Source organism: Leptopilina heterotoma, unplaced genomic scaffold (assembly GCF_015476425.1).
Source record: "Leptopilina heterotoma isolate Lh14 unplaced genomic scaffold, ASM1547642v1 Lhet_268, whole genome shotgun sequence".
NCBI lineage: Eukaryota > Metazoa > Arthropoda > Insecta > Hymenoptera > Figitidae > Leptopilina > Leptopilina heterotoma.
This window is the reverse complement of record NW_025110977.1, coordinates 506,521-523,580: the sequence shown is the minus strand read 5'-3', so window position 1 is coordinate 523,580 and position 17,060 is coordinate 506,521. Positions and strand designations below refer to the sequence as shown.

General features: G+C 25.7%; 1 protein-coding gene across 3 annotated transcripts in view; it reads right to left on the bottom strand.

Moving 5' to 3' along the window:
- LOC122503693 (homeotic protein ultrabithorax-like) overlaps positions 1-17,060 on the bottom strand; it is a 282,431-nt gene that overhangs the window by 9,755 nt on the left and 255,616 nt on the right. For 2 of the 3 annotated variants that reach the window (XM_043614339.1, XM_043614341.1), the window contains one exon: positions 15,087-16,116. The exons of the other annotated variant lie outside the window; for it this stretch is intronic. The gene's annotated coding sequence lies outside the window, so the exon portion shown is untranslated. Of the gene's footprint in view, positions 1-15,086; positions 16,117-17,060 lie in introns of those variants that run through there. 3 annotated transcript variants of the gene reach the window in all.

The window sequence follows — 17,060 nt, the reverse complement described above, 5'->3', positions numbered from 1 at the left end:
AGGCGCAATAATTGCAGGGGACCCCCTTGGGAAAAGGAAAACCGAGTTAATAATGATGCGCGAAAAAGCACTGGGTTTAATTGTAATGGTTCTGTGTGGTTGGCTGATTGTCATGTTTTTTCTATTCGGTTATTTTTATTTTTAAAATACTTAAATATGCTTAAGTATGCTTTAATATGCATAAAAATGCTTAAATATGCAAACAAAGACTTAAATGTGCTTAAATATGCGCATAAAAAGGCTTAAATATAATTAAATATGATTAAATATGAATAAATGTGTAAATTAAAAAAAAAACGTCTTGTTTTTCTGCCCCTATAATAAAAAATTAAAAATAAGATTTTTAAATTATTTTTTTAGATGTTCGATTGATTATCTTCCCGTGGCACATCTTTGTAACAATAATATTATTGAAATAATTGTTTTCATGAATTTATAAATTTCAAAAATTTTAAACAAGTTCGATAGCTTGTAATTGATAAAAATTAATTTTAGTTTTAAATTAAACACATAAATCTTCCATTATTCAATTTTTTTTACTTGAAAATTCATTTGCTTATTTTTCTAACAATTTTCAAATTTTCAAATGATAATTTTATCATAATTTTTGTATATTTTTTACCAGCATCAATTTGCGCGCGATTAACTTTTTATTTACCATCTTATAAAAAATTAAGAATTTGAAAAATGGTAGAATTTAAAAATTTATAAATTCAAATTTTTTTTATAAAAATAAAATATGAATTGGAATTATATCAAAACTGTATACAGTTTTTCGAATTGTGAATAACAATTTTTTAATGTTTATTATGCAAATTATAAAACTGAAAAGTTTAAATGATTTTTATTAAATAAAAGTAAGAAATTTTTATAATGTTGATTTGTCAACAATATTTCTTGCGGATACAAAATTTTTAGTTTCTTTTGAAAAAAAAAATTTGTGGAACTTCAGTTTTTTAATCATAATTTTTAACAAAATTATTATAAATTCTATTTAGAAATTTATACAAAAAAATTTCAAGACTTCCTACATTAAAATTACAATTTTTTTTCAAAATCCTGTTTTTTTTTTGAAAAAGCAGAAAAATATATAAATTTGGACCATTTATATTTCTCAATCCCAATTTTTCTAACAAATCTTCCGTTTTTTTCTAATAAATAAAAAATATTTTCATACTGCACGCAAAAATTACTACATACGCAGAAATTAAATTTAAACGTCTTTTTTCCAAAATTTTGATCTTCTGCTAACGTAATATGGCTGCTACGACATAAAAGTTAAAATAAAATGTTATTTTCTTCAGGATGTTGTTTAACATTGTTTTTAACATTGTTTTTAACATTTTTTTAAGAATTATTTTGGATTTTAATAAAATTTGGTATGAGTAATATACAATAATCATACTTTCGAACAAAAAATATTTGTTAAATTTTGTTTCTAATTTGATTAAAATATATTGAAAAGTTAAAAAAATCATTTTTTACACTTTACATTAACATAAAAAATTTATAAAACAAAATTTAAAAAATCGACTTTCACAGATCTTTTTAGAATTTAGTTCTGAGTTTGAAAGAAATTTTGTTTTTAATTTGGTTAAAAATTGTGGTCTAAAAGTTAATTTGAACCAAAGTTTGCAATTTTATTTCACTCTGGAGCGCAGCGAGTGCGGTCACAAAATTATTAATAACTTTTGACCTAATGCAATTATTACTGACTTTTCTTTTTAATTTTCGTATAAGACAAGGAAATATAATTGACCAGAAATAATACGAAATTAGGCGAAGAAGTTTATTTTATTTCTATTTGTTAATAATAATTTTTGCTATTTTCAACAAATTAGGAACGAAATTTAACAAATATTTTTTTGTTCGAAAGTATGAGTTTTGTATATTACGCATACCATATTTTTATTAAAATTCATCAAATAGAACGGTAGGGAAAAATTTTTCAATAAGGTGATGCATAAAAATTGTTTAAACAATAACTCTTAAGAAAATTAAAATTTTGCAAAAACCAACTTTGGGGTCATATTTTGCTACGAAAATACTATAAAATTATTGATATACGAAATATTAAAATATTTTCATCGAAAAATTAGTGGCCACCTCGCAGAAATTTTAAGGCCAAAATTAAAAAAACATATTCCAGTGGAAATTTAAAAATTTCCAGTGGGATATTTTTTTCTCATTTTATTTCGAGAACGGAAAAACTTGCCTTTTTTCAGAAAAATAGTAAAACTCTTTTTCGAAACTTCTTGTCTTTTTTCTCCGAAAAAGCTATAATCGTACAAATATCTTAATTAAAGCAATTCTTATTTTTAAAATTCCATTCTCAATTTGAGACGTACACTCGCACACATCTTTCTTGAAAGCTATTCTCATTCTTTTTTTTCCTCCAATTTCTCATAAACCTTCGGCGTTATAACGACCAAGTCGTATACATATTTCATTCCGAGGCGTGAAACTTAATTCATAATTGAGTTCTCGCCGGCTAACGGACACTTTGCGGCCAATATAATCTCTAATAATTCTAATAATTCGCGAGCTCGCGAAGGGATGCTAGGATGAATCGCTCTTCGAGGAGGATGAGAAAAGAGAAAGGGTGAAGGAGAGTGAGAGGGGGGAATGTTTCCTGGAGCAGTGCCCGGTACGTTTCGAATGAGTAGTCAGCTTGAAAGAGAGAAGGGTATAGGAGAGCACAGAAAGTAGTGTGTGTGTGTGTGTGGGTGAGGGAGGAATGAAACTGAGAAATAGAGAGAACGGTTTTGTGTGTGTGAGAGAGATGGGGGTTTAAAACAAGAGAAGACGAGTACAGAGAAGAAACTGAGGAAACGAAGAGAAAGAGAAAGAGAGAGAGAGAGAGAGAGAGGAATGGAAGAAGAAATTTTCGGGGGATGGGAATGAGGAAATGGAGGGAAGGCCAATTAGAGGGCGGAAAGATTTATCTGCGGGCGACGGGTGTGCGGATAGTAAGGGGTAGCTCTCTCGTTCTCTCCGCGTTCGTGGGCTTGTATTATTTCTCGGTCGGACAACCCCTGCCACGACAAAGAACGTGGTCCAGCTGCCAATGCCTAACAGTTGAACTTTTGCCCTTTTCGAAATTACGTATACGTACCTGCCCAGAGAGTATAAGAACACGAATTCTCCCCCTATACACTCACGACCATTTTATCATACACAGAGAATCATTAAATTCCTCCCAAATGTGCTTTAAATTTATTTTAATCGCCCTCCCTATCAATGCCTGTCACTTTTACACCATCATCAATTCTCCCCAATAAAGACAAAGCAGAACTAAATTATTCTTCCATCATTCATTCATTCAAAAACATCCCCTCTTCCCGAAATATATCCTTTTAATCCTATCAAAAATTTCATTTTTGATGAATCCTGTTTGAAAAAAGTAGAAACTCATTAAATTGTTGAACTACACGAAGAAAAAAGAACTTTTGGTTCAATAGCGTCAATGCTGTTGAATTCAATTTTTTTGAAGAAATAATTTTTGTATTGAAATATATATATAATATATCAATTCATAATTTACAACTAGAAGCATAGTATTGTTTCATCTAATATTTAAAATGGTTGATACTATACCTACTTGAGAAATTAATTTTATCTCTCACAAGCGGTGTTAATTTCATAATTAACTATAATCGTGGTATTCATTCTTTCTGACTATATATCTGAAGTTAGTCTTTTGCGTATACTTTTGTTTTTCGTTCAATTTTTACAAATTATATTATATAACTAGCAAACGTTACGCGCGCAGAACGTCGCATTCAATTTATTATTATTATTATTATTATTATGCAAATTACAAAATTTTTTATTTTCAAACATAAATTTTTGAATAATTTCATAATTGAAATTTTAAACATTCACTTATTAAGTAAATAAATAATTATTGTTTATATTTTCAAAAATTTGAATACAATTCTTCGGAAGAATTCAACTACCTATTTCCATAAATAATAACATTCTTAGGAAGAATTCAGTTATTTTTATAAATAATAATATTTATTGCAAAAATTTAATTATTCTCATCAAAGTTTTTAATTTAACCTATGAAACAATTCAATTGTTTTTTAAAATAGTAAAATCTTTGCAAAAATTCAATTATTTATTTATAATTTTAACTAAATTCCTACAAAGAATTAAAATTTTTATTGAAACAAATATATTGTTTTTAAAAATCTTTTTTGCAAGATTTGAATTATTTTCATAAATAATAAAATTTTTCAAAGAATTTCAATTGTATTGAAAAATTTAAAAAGAATTTTAATTCTTCCTAAAAATTCCATTATCTTCATAAAAAGTCAAATTTTTTTTTGAAGATTTCAATTTTTCTCTTAAATAATAAAATTCTTCCAAGGATGTCAATTATTTTCAAAAATTAAAAAAAAAATTCTTCGTTAGAATTCAATGTTATCATCATAAAAAATAAAATTCTTTGGAAGATTTCAATTATTTTCATTAATAATAAAATTCTTTGGATGATTTCAATTATTTTCAAAAATTTGAAACAAATTCTTGTCCAAAATTCAATTTTTTCATAAATAATTCAATTGTTTGCAGGATTTCAATTATATTATTCTCAAAATTATGTTTGTTTTAGAAAATAAAGAAAATATTTGCAAAATATTTTCACTCAAAAAATTATCACTTTCAAATTTGCCAAAAAATCTTTCACTTCCATAATCAAACAATTTTGCGTGAAATTATAATTTTGAAATTTTTTCACAGAAAGTGAAAGTATTTTGGGTAAAATTGGAAAGTTTTTATTGACAGTAAAAGTGAAAGTTTTTTTTTCGCGAAAGTGAAAATATTTTGAGTGAAATTGATGAAATTTTTTTATTACAATTAATAAATTAATTAAAAAATACTAAAAATAAAAAAAAAATAAAATACTAAAATAATTCATAATTATTTTAGTGGACGTGTTAGATTTTAAAAACTAAAAATGTCGGATCCAAAATGCGTACCAAAAATTTTTTAGATTAACGTATTTTGTTTTTAACGTAAACGGGTTTTTGAGATCTGAATCGGAATTTAATATTTTTCAAATTTTCAAATTCTCGAATCCAATATATGACAACGAAAAATGTTAAAAATATATCCACAATTGATTGAAACTCGTTGAGGTGTGTACAGTTCCTAAATTGAAAAAATTTTCATCGTCACATTGAATCTGACATTTTGATTTTCTTAAATCTGACAATTTATGACTCATTGTTCCCAAAAAACGTAAAATTATAATAAAAAAAAAATTTTTGATCCGTTTTTTTCGATTTTAGAAATCTGACATTGAATTTTGATTCAGTGGAACCCAAAAACTTCTGAGTAAAGAGTTAACATTCATAGAGTATAAATACGTATAGTTTATCAAATTTTTGATCGCCATATTGGATCCGCCATTTTGGATTTTTTAAATCTGACATTGAAATTAAAAAATAATTTTTAATCGACGTATTTTATCTGCGATTTTGAATTTTTGAAATCTGACACTGAATTTGGATTCAGTGGAACCCAAAAACTTGGTAGTAAAGAGTAAACATTCATAGAGTATAAATACATCAAGTTTTTAAAATTTTTGTTCGCCATATTGGGTCCGCCATTTTGGATTTTTGAAATCCGTGATTGAAGTTAAATTCAGTGACTCTGAGAATCTTAAATAAGAAATAGAACTGAGAGATTGAATTTTAGGTTATGCGCGAAGGTACCTATTATCCAAAAGACGTAGCGAGCATCCATCTCGTCTTGGCGCGCAGATAAAACGACCGTTTTACTTTGGATTACAGGGGTGCAATTTACAGCAGACACAAGAGCACCTGTTCGTTCTTGAAGAGATGGAATGGCGAAGACTTAGAAATTGTAGAGGGATTGGGGGTGGGGGGAGGAGGAGAAGAGGGTGGCTATATCAAGGGGTATGGGAATAGCGTGCCTCACAGACGTTGCGGTAATTGAATCCCAGTAAGTCCCTCCTGTATCTCTCTCTCTCTCTATATATATAGGTATATCCCTTTAAATATATGTACAAGACTTTCTCTGCACGCACGAATAACCCAACATCGAGTTATTTTACCTACAGAGCTCATTCAATTCCTTTTTCTCTCCATAATAACTAAAGAAGGGAGAAAACACAAAGAAGAATGGCATTCACCATTTCTAATTTATTTCCATTTACAGTAACGAATTTTCCGCTTTTGTTCGAGAGACTTCTCACTCTATTGTTCTTATTATCGCATTATTAATTACAATTCTTTCTGTTTTATTTTCTTCTTTAAGGGCATTTGAACCATTATGACGTCACAATTTTAAAACTCATGCTTTGCACACGTTGTGACGTCATAATGGTTCAAATGCCCTTAAGTAGAAAAGAGAAAAGAAAACATTTCTTTGATTGATAAGGAAACTGGTCATTTACTGCCCGGTCGGTAAGGTAGGAATGGCGCCACCGTCACCGCGCGAAGTTTAAAATTGCAAGGATGTTTTTTTGGGTAAAAAATAAGTATTTTTTTAATTTTTTTTACTAATTTTAAAACAGAACGTTTTCGAGTGCTCCGCCTTTGAATATAATTACTTCGGGTTTGCGCGCATGGTTTGTTGTTGTATATATATATATATATACTTTAGTCCTCGTTTTCCCGGTTTGTTGCTCAAGGCAGACTTGCTCGCAATATTCCGCACTTCTCGCGAGTTGAGGATGGGAGGAGAGTGGGTGGGGGGTGGGGATTGTCCTGGAAGGGGGTGAGGGTTATTAGGCAACGCAGCACCTCATCCCTCATACTCGTAACCGCGCCGCAGCGTGTATTATGTAACAACATGGGAAACGAAAGGGGTGGTTTTAGATACCAAGCCGCTTCACCTTCTCTCTTCTTGGTTATTATATACGTGGCTTCCAAAACAGTCAGCAGCTTCCGAATAATTGTTCGCGAGTCGTATTTCATTCAAACCACATGAACCAATATAACGAATTTCCCCACAGCCAACGCGCCTTATTTAGAATTCATCACATAGAATAACCCCGGAATATTTTAATTTCCCCGCACGATTTCTAGTTTTCGTTCTAGAAATATCTAAATACGAAGATTGAAATAAAAATAGAAATGGAAATAAAAAAATACACTTGGAAAAAAATGTTATTGACTCATATAATTATAATATTTGTTTCTCGCAACAAACGGCATTCAAATCGAATAATATATATTTAAATTAATAAGAATCCATTGCCAGTTTTACAAAATTTTATAAATTCAAAATAACGGATTCAGTATGGCGGATGATTTTTTTTAAATTGTTCGAATTTGCTTGAAATTCGTAACTCCAGGGAGTGTTTGGGTCGCTGATGACAAATCTAATGTTGGTTTTTGAAAATATAAAATGGCGGATCTAAAATGGCTAACAAAATTTTGAAAAAATGATCAACCGAGTAACGAATTTTCAATTTTAAATTTTAGAAAATTTGAAGTACTGACTTCTTCTGTTACATGTTAAATTTTAAATTAATTCTTATTAGAAAGTTCTATACTAGAATTCAATTATTTATGTACAAAAAGAAACAATTTATTGAATAATAAATTGATTATTTCATAAAATTGAATACCTAAGAAGTATTTTATCAAAATTTTGGAAAATAATTGATTTCATAAGAAATAAAATTAATAAAATAAAATTAATAAAACTTTTTGAAAATAATTACATTATTTTTGAGGAATTAATTTAAAATTATATTAATAAAAATAATTTAAATCTTGTGAAGAATTTTATTATTTATGAAAATAATTGAATTCCTGCAACGAATTTTATGAATTTTTTTTAAATAATTGAATTTCTGTAAAAAAATGTATTATTTGTAAAAATAATTGAATTCCTGCGAAGTATTTTATTAAGATTTTTTTAAATAGTTGAATTTTTTGGAATCATTTCTTGAAAATTTAAAAGAATAATTCAATTATTTTGAATAATTTAATTAAAATTGTATTTTTAAATAATTTATATCTTGTGAAGAATTTTGTTATTTATAGGAAAGTAATTGAATTCTTCAAACGAATTTTATGAATTTTTTTTAAATAATTGAAGTTATGTGAAATTTTATTCTTTGTGAAAATAATTGAATGCCTGCGAAGTATTTTATTAAGACTTTTTTGAATAGTTTAAATAAAATTGTATTAAAAATAATTGAATTCTTGTCATGAATTTTAATATTTATGAAAGTAATTAAATTTTTTAGGAATAGTTTTATGAAAATTGAAAATAATAATTCAATTAATTCAAATAATTTAATTAATATTGTATTAAAAAATAATTAAATGCTTTTGATGAATTTTATGATTTATGAAAATAATTGAATTCCTGCGAAGAATTTGATTAAAATTTTTGGAAATAATTGAATTTTTTGGAATAATTTTACAAAAATCTAAAAGAATAATTTAATTTCTCTTAATAATTTAATTAAAATTGTATTAAACTTAATTGAATTCTTGCGATGAATTTCATTATTTAAGATTGTATATAATTTATTGAATTCTTGCGAAGAATTTCATTAAAATTTTTGTAAATAATTGGTAATTTTTTGAATAATTTTATGAAAAATTGTAAATAATCAATTACTTTGAATAATTTAATTAAAATTGTATTAAAAATAATTGAATTCTTTCGAAGAATTTTATTAAAATTTTTGGAAATAATTGAATTATTTTGGAATCATTGCCATTGTATGAAAATTTAAAAGAACAATTCACTTATTTCGATTAATTTAATTAAAATTATATTTCAAATAATTGACAAATTCGATGTCAGCTTTTGAAATGACAAAATGGTGAATCCAATATGGCTAATAAAATTTTGAAACAATAATCCAAGCACCTCCAAGTAGAGAATTTTCTTGCGAAGGATTTTATTAATATAAGATTTTTTTGAAATAATTGAACTTGTTTGGAATAATTTTATGAAAATTGAAAATAATAATTTAATCATTTCGAATAATTTAATTAAAATTGTATTAAAAAATAATTGAATTCTTTAAATGAACTTTATTATTTATGCTAGTAATTAAATTCTTGCGAAGAATTTTAATAATATTTTCGGAAATAATTGACATATATTTTAGATTCATTTTATGAAAATTTAAAATAATAATTAAATTATTTCGAATAATTTAATTAAAATTATAGTTCAAATATTTGATAAATTCGATGTCGGTTTTTGAAAATAGAAAATTGCGGATCGAATATGTCAGACAAAATAATGAAAAAATGATGAAAGCACCCCGGAGTAACGTATATTTTCATTTTGAATTTAAAAAAATTCTTAATTTATCATGTTTGCTAAATTCTCTTAATTTTATCTTTATAGTTTGCTAATGTTTTTCCTAATTTAACAAAAACATACTTGTGTTTATATAATATATAAATTTTTGGTCGCCATATTGGGTCCGCCATTTTGAATTTTTCAAATATGAGATCAAATTCGAAATTCCCGTCCCTAAGATCCAAAGAATACCAATTAGTGATATTTTGGGACTTTTAAGAGTTGAAAATTCGACTATTTGGAGAATCGAGGAGAAGAAATATCGATAATTCACTTTTCCAAGGTTCGAATTGCAATAAAAGTCTCTGAGGGAGCATTCTCACCAGGGGAGAAAAAAAGTAAATATTTAACACATACGGAAATAAAATGGCACCATATGATATAAAATGTGTGATATTTTTGGAAAAACATTAATGTTGAGATCAATGTTTGCCTCGTGCGCAGATCCATGTATCGTTTGGTTTTCATCCTAAAGTACATAATTCATCTGGCGTGCAACCATTGTCGTTGCTTCATTAATACAAATGGCGTCTGCTAAATTCCACTCGCGCCTTTCTCTCTCACTCTCTCTCACCCTCTCAATATATATACTCTCTATACATAGCAGGTCACGACAACCATAGGGAAACGTGTGCAAACTAAAAGGTCGTCCAAATAAAACTCCCTTATATCGTTCCTCTATGGCGACATATATTTTTCCTTATATGATCCTTGTCGACTTTCATGAGAGAGCGGAGAGAGCGTCTTTTCTCGCAATAACATATTAATAACATTGCCGGGACTATTTTATGATTTATCATTGAAGGAAACATGAGTTCAAGGTATAAAAACCATTAAAATCGCGGTCCGAAAAATTCATTTCGCGATTTTAAGCGTCGTAAAGCTTCTGTCGCACGTTTCAACACTAGTGCAAGGTTTTGAGAGATACGCTATTTCTTTTGGAAATTGATTTAACGACTCGGTGGATAACGATACTGCGGGATATGATCTTTCTTTCCCTGGAAATTGCAATGGGATTTTTTGAAATTGTCGCCTTTTCGAACTAGACAATCTTATGTCTAGTTTTTTTGCTTTTGTTTTTTTTTATCGAATCACACTTTATGAGTAGGAATGAAATTTACTCCGGAAAACTGTTAGAATTGCTCTCTAAATTTAAATTAGTAAAAATTTGTACTGCTTCAAATTAGTGGCTGACTTTTTTCTTTTAAATTAGTAAATTTTACTAATAAATAGTAATTTCTACTAATTAAAAAATTTACTAATTAAAATTTACTAATTAAAATTTACTAATTAAAATTTACTAATTCAGAAGCAAAAAGTCAGTCACTAATTCAAATTAGTAAACATTTTTACTAATTCAAATTTAGAGAGTGACAACGCGCTGATAAATTCGAAAACTTATTTTACTATAAATAGAATTGAAATTTTTAAAAAGTGACAAAAATTCTTATAAATTATTTGAAAGGTTCGAAATAAGATGTAGTGGAAAAGTATTTTTTTTTTTTTTTACTAATCATCGCAGTTCCCCTCTGAATTGCTGTACTATATCTATATATAAGTTTCGTTGGTCTTTCTGATTTTGAGAGCAAACATTACGAGAAGCAGTTGAAGATTCCCTGATGGTACATACCCAGCATTGTAGGAGAGGATCAAGAACTTCCTCGATACGATCATATTCCTCAAGAGAAAAGTTCCTTCCGAACTAAAGTTCCACATGAATCTAAAAACTTTTGAGCAAAATTTAAAATTTAAAATTGTAAATTGTAAATTTTCTAAGTGTTACATGAAAAAAGAGAATTTTTTCAAAAATTTGAACTCGTACACAAAATTAAAGTTAATTGAAAGTAAATTTACTTTTAAATAAGATCAAAGGCCGAAGTTTTTAAATTTTTTTTGAATTTAAATAATTTATTAAAATACCTCTGAAATATCCATCATAAAGTTGCTTTTGTTAAATTTACTTCTATTTAATTAATAATAAATTAATGATAAATTAATAATAAATTAATATAAATTAATAATAAAATAATAATAATAATAAATTTATCAATTTGGTACAATTCTAACTTGTTGAAATTTTGATAAATTGTAAAGTTTCAAATTCCTTTAATTGCAAACAAAGGGGCCATTCAAGTATTACGTAAGCATATTTTTCAGGTTTTTAGACCCCCCCCCCCTCCCCCATGTAAGATTTTTTATATGCATTAGCGCCATTTTTTCTAATGAAAATAAGCAATAGCTAGACCCCCCCCTCCCCCTTAAATGCTTACGTAATACTTGAATGGTCCCAAAGCTAAAAATTGGAGCGCGGTCAACTCCTTATTTACTTTTTTAATAAAAAAAAAGTTTTAATTTTAAAAAATCATAGAATTTAAAATAATGTAATTCAAATCTTTTTTTGATAAAAATAAAATATGAATTGGAATATAATTTTATTGAAGTTGTTAAAAAATACACGGAGATAAAATAAATATTCAATTTTGTAAAAGTATTTTACTATTTACCTATGCGAAAAAGATTGAATTGAAGTTCACAACGTCAAATTTTTTAAAAGACAAATTTTTTTTTTAAATTTCTAAATTAAATTATTTATACTAAAGAATAATTCTTGTTCAATAAATATTTAGAAATTCTTATTCATTTTTTCACAATACTTATAATTTTAAATAATTTTTATGTAAAAGCTTTTTAAAAATGAACTATTTCTAAAAAATTCATTACGATAACGCATTTATTATAATCAATTATAATTTGAAATTTTAACTGAAATTCCTTTTTAAATTAATTCTTATTAGAAATTTCTACAAGAATTCAATTATTTAATAAAAAAAATATTTGATTTAATAATTGATTATTTCTTAAAATTGAAATACCTAAGAAATATTTTATCAAAATTTTTGAAAATAATTAATTTGATTGGAAGATTTTTAATAAAACTTTTGAAAATAATTACATTATTATTGAGGAATTAATTTAAAATTTTATTAATAAAAATAATTTAAGTCTTGTAAAGAATTTTATTGTTTACGAAAATAATTGAATTCCTGCAACGAATTTTATGAATTTTTTATAAATAATTGAATTTCTGTGAAAAATTTTATTATTTGTAAAAATAATTAAATTCCTGCGAAGTATTTTATTGAGATTTTTTTTACTATAATTGAATTATTTTGGAACCATTTAATGAAAATTTACAAGATTAATTCAATTGTTTCGAATAATATAATTAAATTTAATAAAATTTAAATTTTATTAAACATAATTGGATTCTTTCGATGAATATTATGATTTATAAAAGTAATTGAATTTCTTAGGAATAATTTTATGAATATTGAAAATAATAATTCAATTATTTTGAATAATTTAATTAAAATTGTATTAAAAAATAATTGAATTCTTGAGATGAACTTTATTATTTATGAAAATAATTGAATTTTTGCATTAAATTAAAAATTTCTTTTCAAATAATTTAATTCTTTTGAGAAATTTTTTAAAATAGTAGATAGTAAAAATATTTTAATTTCAGCAAAAATTTTCATTATTTGTGCGAAAATAATTCAATTGTTTCAAAGCATTTTATACAAATTTTTTCAGTTGTTTCTTAGAAGAATTTTATTAAAATTTTTTAGAATAATTTTCCTATTCCTACTATTATTGGATTTAAAGTAGCTCAAATTTTCAAAGAAAAAAAAGTAGCTTTAAGTGTCACAAATTTAAAAAATGGATCCAAATAGTAACTAATTTTCTCATATTTTACGTAAAAGTAGGCATAGAGAAAAAATCTGCATAATTTCAATTTGTCAAACACTTTTCAACATAAATTTTGTTTTTTATTCAAAAGGAATGAAAAAATTTTACAATTTTTGTTACAAAGTTTAAATTTTTGGAAAAAAATTTGCCATAATTTATTTTTTCTCAATGAAAGAATAATTAATAATTACAAACAATAAATTTTTTAAATTGTATAAATACTTTTTTTAAGTAATTAATAATAAGAATTTTGAATTAATTATAAAATAGAAAATAATAATTATGATATTAAATATATAATCTTTAAAAACTTAACGAAAAACAAAAGAAAACGAAAAAGAATATCTTCAGATGAAGAAAGAAAGAATACCACGATTATTTGTTATCAATAATTAATTGTTTAAATTAAATGTTTTAATTGTTTAAATTAAATACTTTAATTATTTAAATTGTTATTTTAATTGTTTTAAATGCAAAATTTATTTTTCCGCTACACTGAAATGAGGGAAAAGGAAGAAAGGAATGTTTTCTTTGGAAAGGTAAAATACCGCGGCCAGGGGCGCACGGCAAAAAAATGAAATAACCAAAAATTTCAGATTCGGATCGCATTTATTTTTTCTTTTCATCTAGCAATTGTATAATCAGCATAAAATTACAATTTGGCGTTCAGAACGGCAACCACCCCTATAGGAATTTTCTCTTTATCCTCTTTTATTTTTTTTCTCCTTTTTTTTTTTAATGCATAGGAAGCAGGTGCGGCCCTGGTCGCATTGGATACATACATCAGGATCATACTGGTAAATAATTAATACTCTAATATATTACAAAAAAAGAAATTTTGCACGTAAAACGTTCACACAGAAAACACAGCTACCACTATAATAATGCGTAGAGTCAACTTCTATTGTAAGTAGACCCCCCCTTATTCCCCCCCTCGCTTCTTCTTTCTCTCAATAAAGTCTAATTACGTATATAATACAGTGGAGCAATATAAGAGAGAGATTCGTTCGGAGATCCACAAAATAAATAATATTATTAACATTATATTCATCTTAAAATACTGTGTTTTTTTTTAGCTACGTCCTTTCAGGTTTTTTTTTATTTTCACTTAGTGCCTACTCGTATACAATCGTTAACTAGAATAACTGTTACAATAGCGCCAAAATTTCTTTCTCACCCAAAAAAAAAAAAAAAAATTTCACTAATCACTTAAAATTAAAATATACAAAATAGTAAAATTTTCAAATAAAATATTTTATTAGAAACAGATCTGAAGAAGATTTGTTTTATATAATTTTTTTCACCGGGAACAAATTAAAGCTTAATTTTCTAAAATAAATATTTTTTTTTATACAATAAAATTCATTCCATCAGCACATTTTATAAAATGATTGATTTTTTTAATAAAATTAATTATGGCAAATTTTTTTTTGCTCTTTAAATTATTGTGATTGGATTAAAATTTTTTTCTGGGTGGTATAAAAGGCGCCAATAGGTACTAGGTAGGTACGTACATACGTATATAATTTTTAAAAAAATTTGTTTCTTTTTTTTTGCTTTTGAAAAAAATTTTTTTTTTCTTATCGTCTTATATCACTTTTAGGATGATGACGGAAAAATGTTGGTATATTTAAATGCTTTTTCAAAGAGACGGTATAATTTATTTGTGATCGAACAGCGCGTACTCGTTTTCTACCCCTCCCTTCCCCCCGTTTGTGGCAGGTACTCAGCGAATACGACAATATTTATTTTTTTTTCTATACAATAATAACAAAACTTTCGAACATGAATATATATTTATATACTTTATAACGATCGAAAGAATCACACATTTCCCACCGTTTCATCACAGACTTCTTTTTTAAATTCAAAAATTTCATTTTCTTTTTATTTTAAAAATTAATTTAAATCTATTTAAACTTTAATTTATTAATTGTTTTAAATATTTAATTGTTATTTTTAAATGTAATTCATAAAAATATGAAAAGTTGAAAATTAAAACATTAAAAATATAAAAAGTTGGAAATAAGAAAATTAAAAAAAAAGAAATTTTAATTTAAAAATAGAAATATGGAAAATTTTTATTGAAAAAATTTTGATCGTTTAAAAAAATGTCAAGAAGAAAAAGACAAGGAGAATGGGAATAAAATTTCGTAAAGATGAGAAATAAATGAAAATAAAAAGAAAGGGTGAAAAAGAGAAAAAAGAATGTATTATGAAGAATGCGGAATAAAAAGAAGAAGGTGAAACGGTGTAAACGAATTCTCGAATCGATGCGAGGACAATAAAAATAACAAAAATATAACATCAACAGCAGTCATCGTGTCGCCGCTCGAAGAGACGCACCGAGCTTTTTTTGCACTTTTATTGCATTGGAGCGAACTCAAAAAAAAAAAAAAAATTATAATAACATAAATTGTAAACTGAAGAAAAATTAATAAATTTCTACACCGACCTAGAATTATCATTTACAATATCGCTTTTCAAATCAACTTTCTCCATCCACCCAATCGTGCACTCGTCTTCTTTGAACGGGACAAACAAAAATCTAAATCTACTACGAACTAATATTAAGTTTTAATTACGTATTTTCGGTTCTTGTTTTTTTTTTGTATTTTTTTTTTTACTAATTTTATGCCCACATGCACTGTTTTTCATTCACGGAAACTTTTATGCAATGACCTTACCCCAGTCATAGTAGGATCCCCCCCCTATTTTTTTATTTTTCGCCTTTTTTACAGTTGCTTTTGTTTTTTTTGTTTTTTTGATTTTTACAAAATCTCTTCTATTTCTACACACACGATCTATAGAAAAACAGGCTACTTTGTATATAGGTACATCAGGACCTACGATGGAGCACTAATTAAGTGTACGGAAGTTGGACGTGGCTGATTGATTTAGGGTATTGGTCAAGTGAGCTACGGGAGTCCGGGGTTCGTCACTCACCGGGTGCAGCAATCCGTTCGCCGCAACCGATAAACTGACTATCGACAGTTAACACACATCGATACCTATTTGGCATTACAGAGACGGTTGATGTTGCCAGCCACTCACCTGAAACAGAAAAATAAAAATTCTTTTGTCATATTGTTATTGAACTTTAATTATTTTCAAGTTAAAATTTATTTAATTTTATTACATATTGGGAAAATGACGAAAATAATCTAAAATTTCTTGCCACTTGGGTACCTTTCTTAGGAAGTGTTTCACATTCATACTTAATAATTAATTTGAAAAAAAGTATCGAAAGGTAGCTTTAAGAACGAAAAAAGTAATAAAAATAGTAGCTAATTGAAAAATTAAATTTGATTACTAAAAAAAAACTTGTTTTAAAAGATTCACAAAAATCAATTTGATTCCGCATTTTATTTCTCTGATTTTTTTCTAATTTTCATAAAAAATAAACTGAGAAAGAGAGAGAGAGTACCTATATATTAAATTTTGTGAAAGTATTTTGCAATTTCGTGGAAAAATGTGACAAAGCGAAATTTTAATATAAAAAATACTAAACTTTAAAAAAACAGATATGTGAAATTTATAATTATATCAAATATCAAGAATATTATTGTTAAAATTTCAAATAACTTTTTTTTATACCTACTGCTAATAACGTCAATTCTAAATTTTCACAAAATGCAATAATTTTCTAAATTTCTAAATTTTAATTTAAATAAATCTTCAAAAATACGATGATATTTAAAAATAATTTTTAGAAGTAAACAAATAAAATTCTTTAAAACATAAAATTTGTTTTAATTAAATAAAAAAATTTTTTTTTTTTTAAATTTTTTAAATAATTATAAATATACTTTAATCTTTAAATTATACTCACGAAAACATTTTAATTAGATTAAAAAGATTAATAAAAAGATTATTAATAAAAAAAATTAATTAATTAATTATTAATTATATTATTAATCAAAAGATTAATTATTTAATTATTTTTTTTATTTTCCTAATTAAACTAGGTACATTCAAAACTGGAATAATTTTTTAAA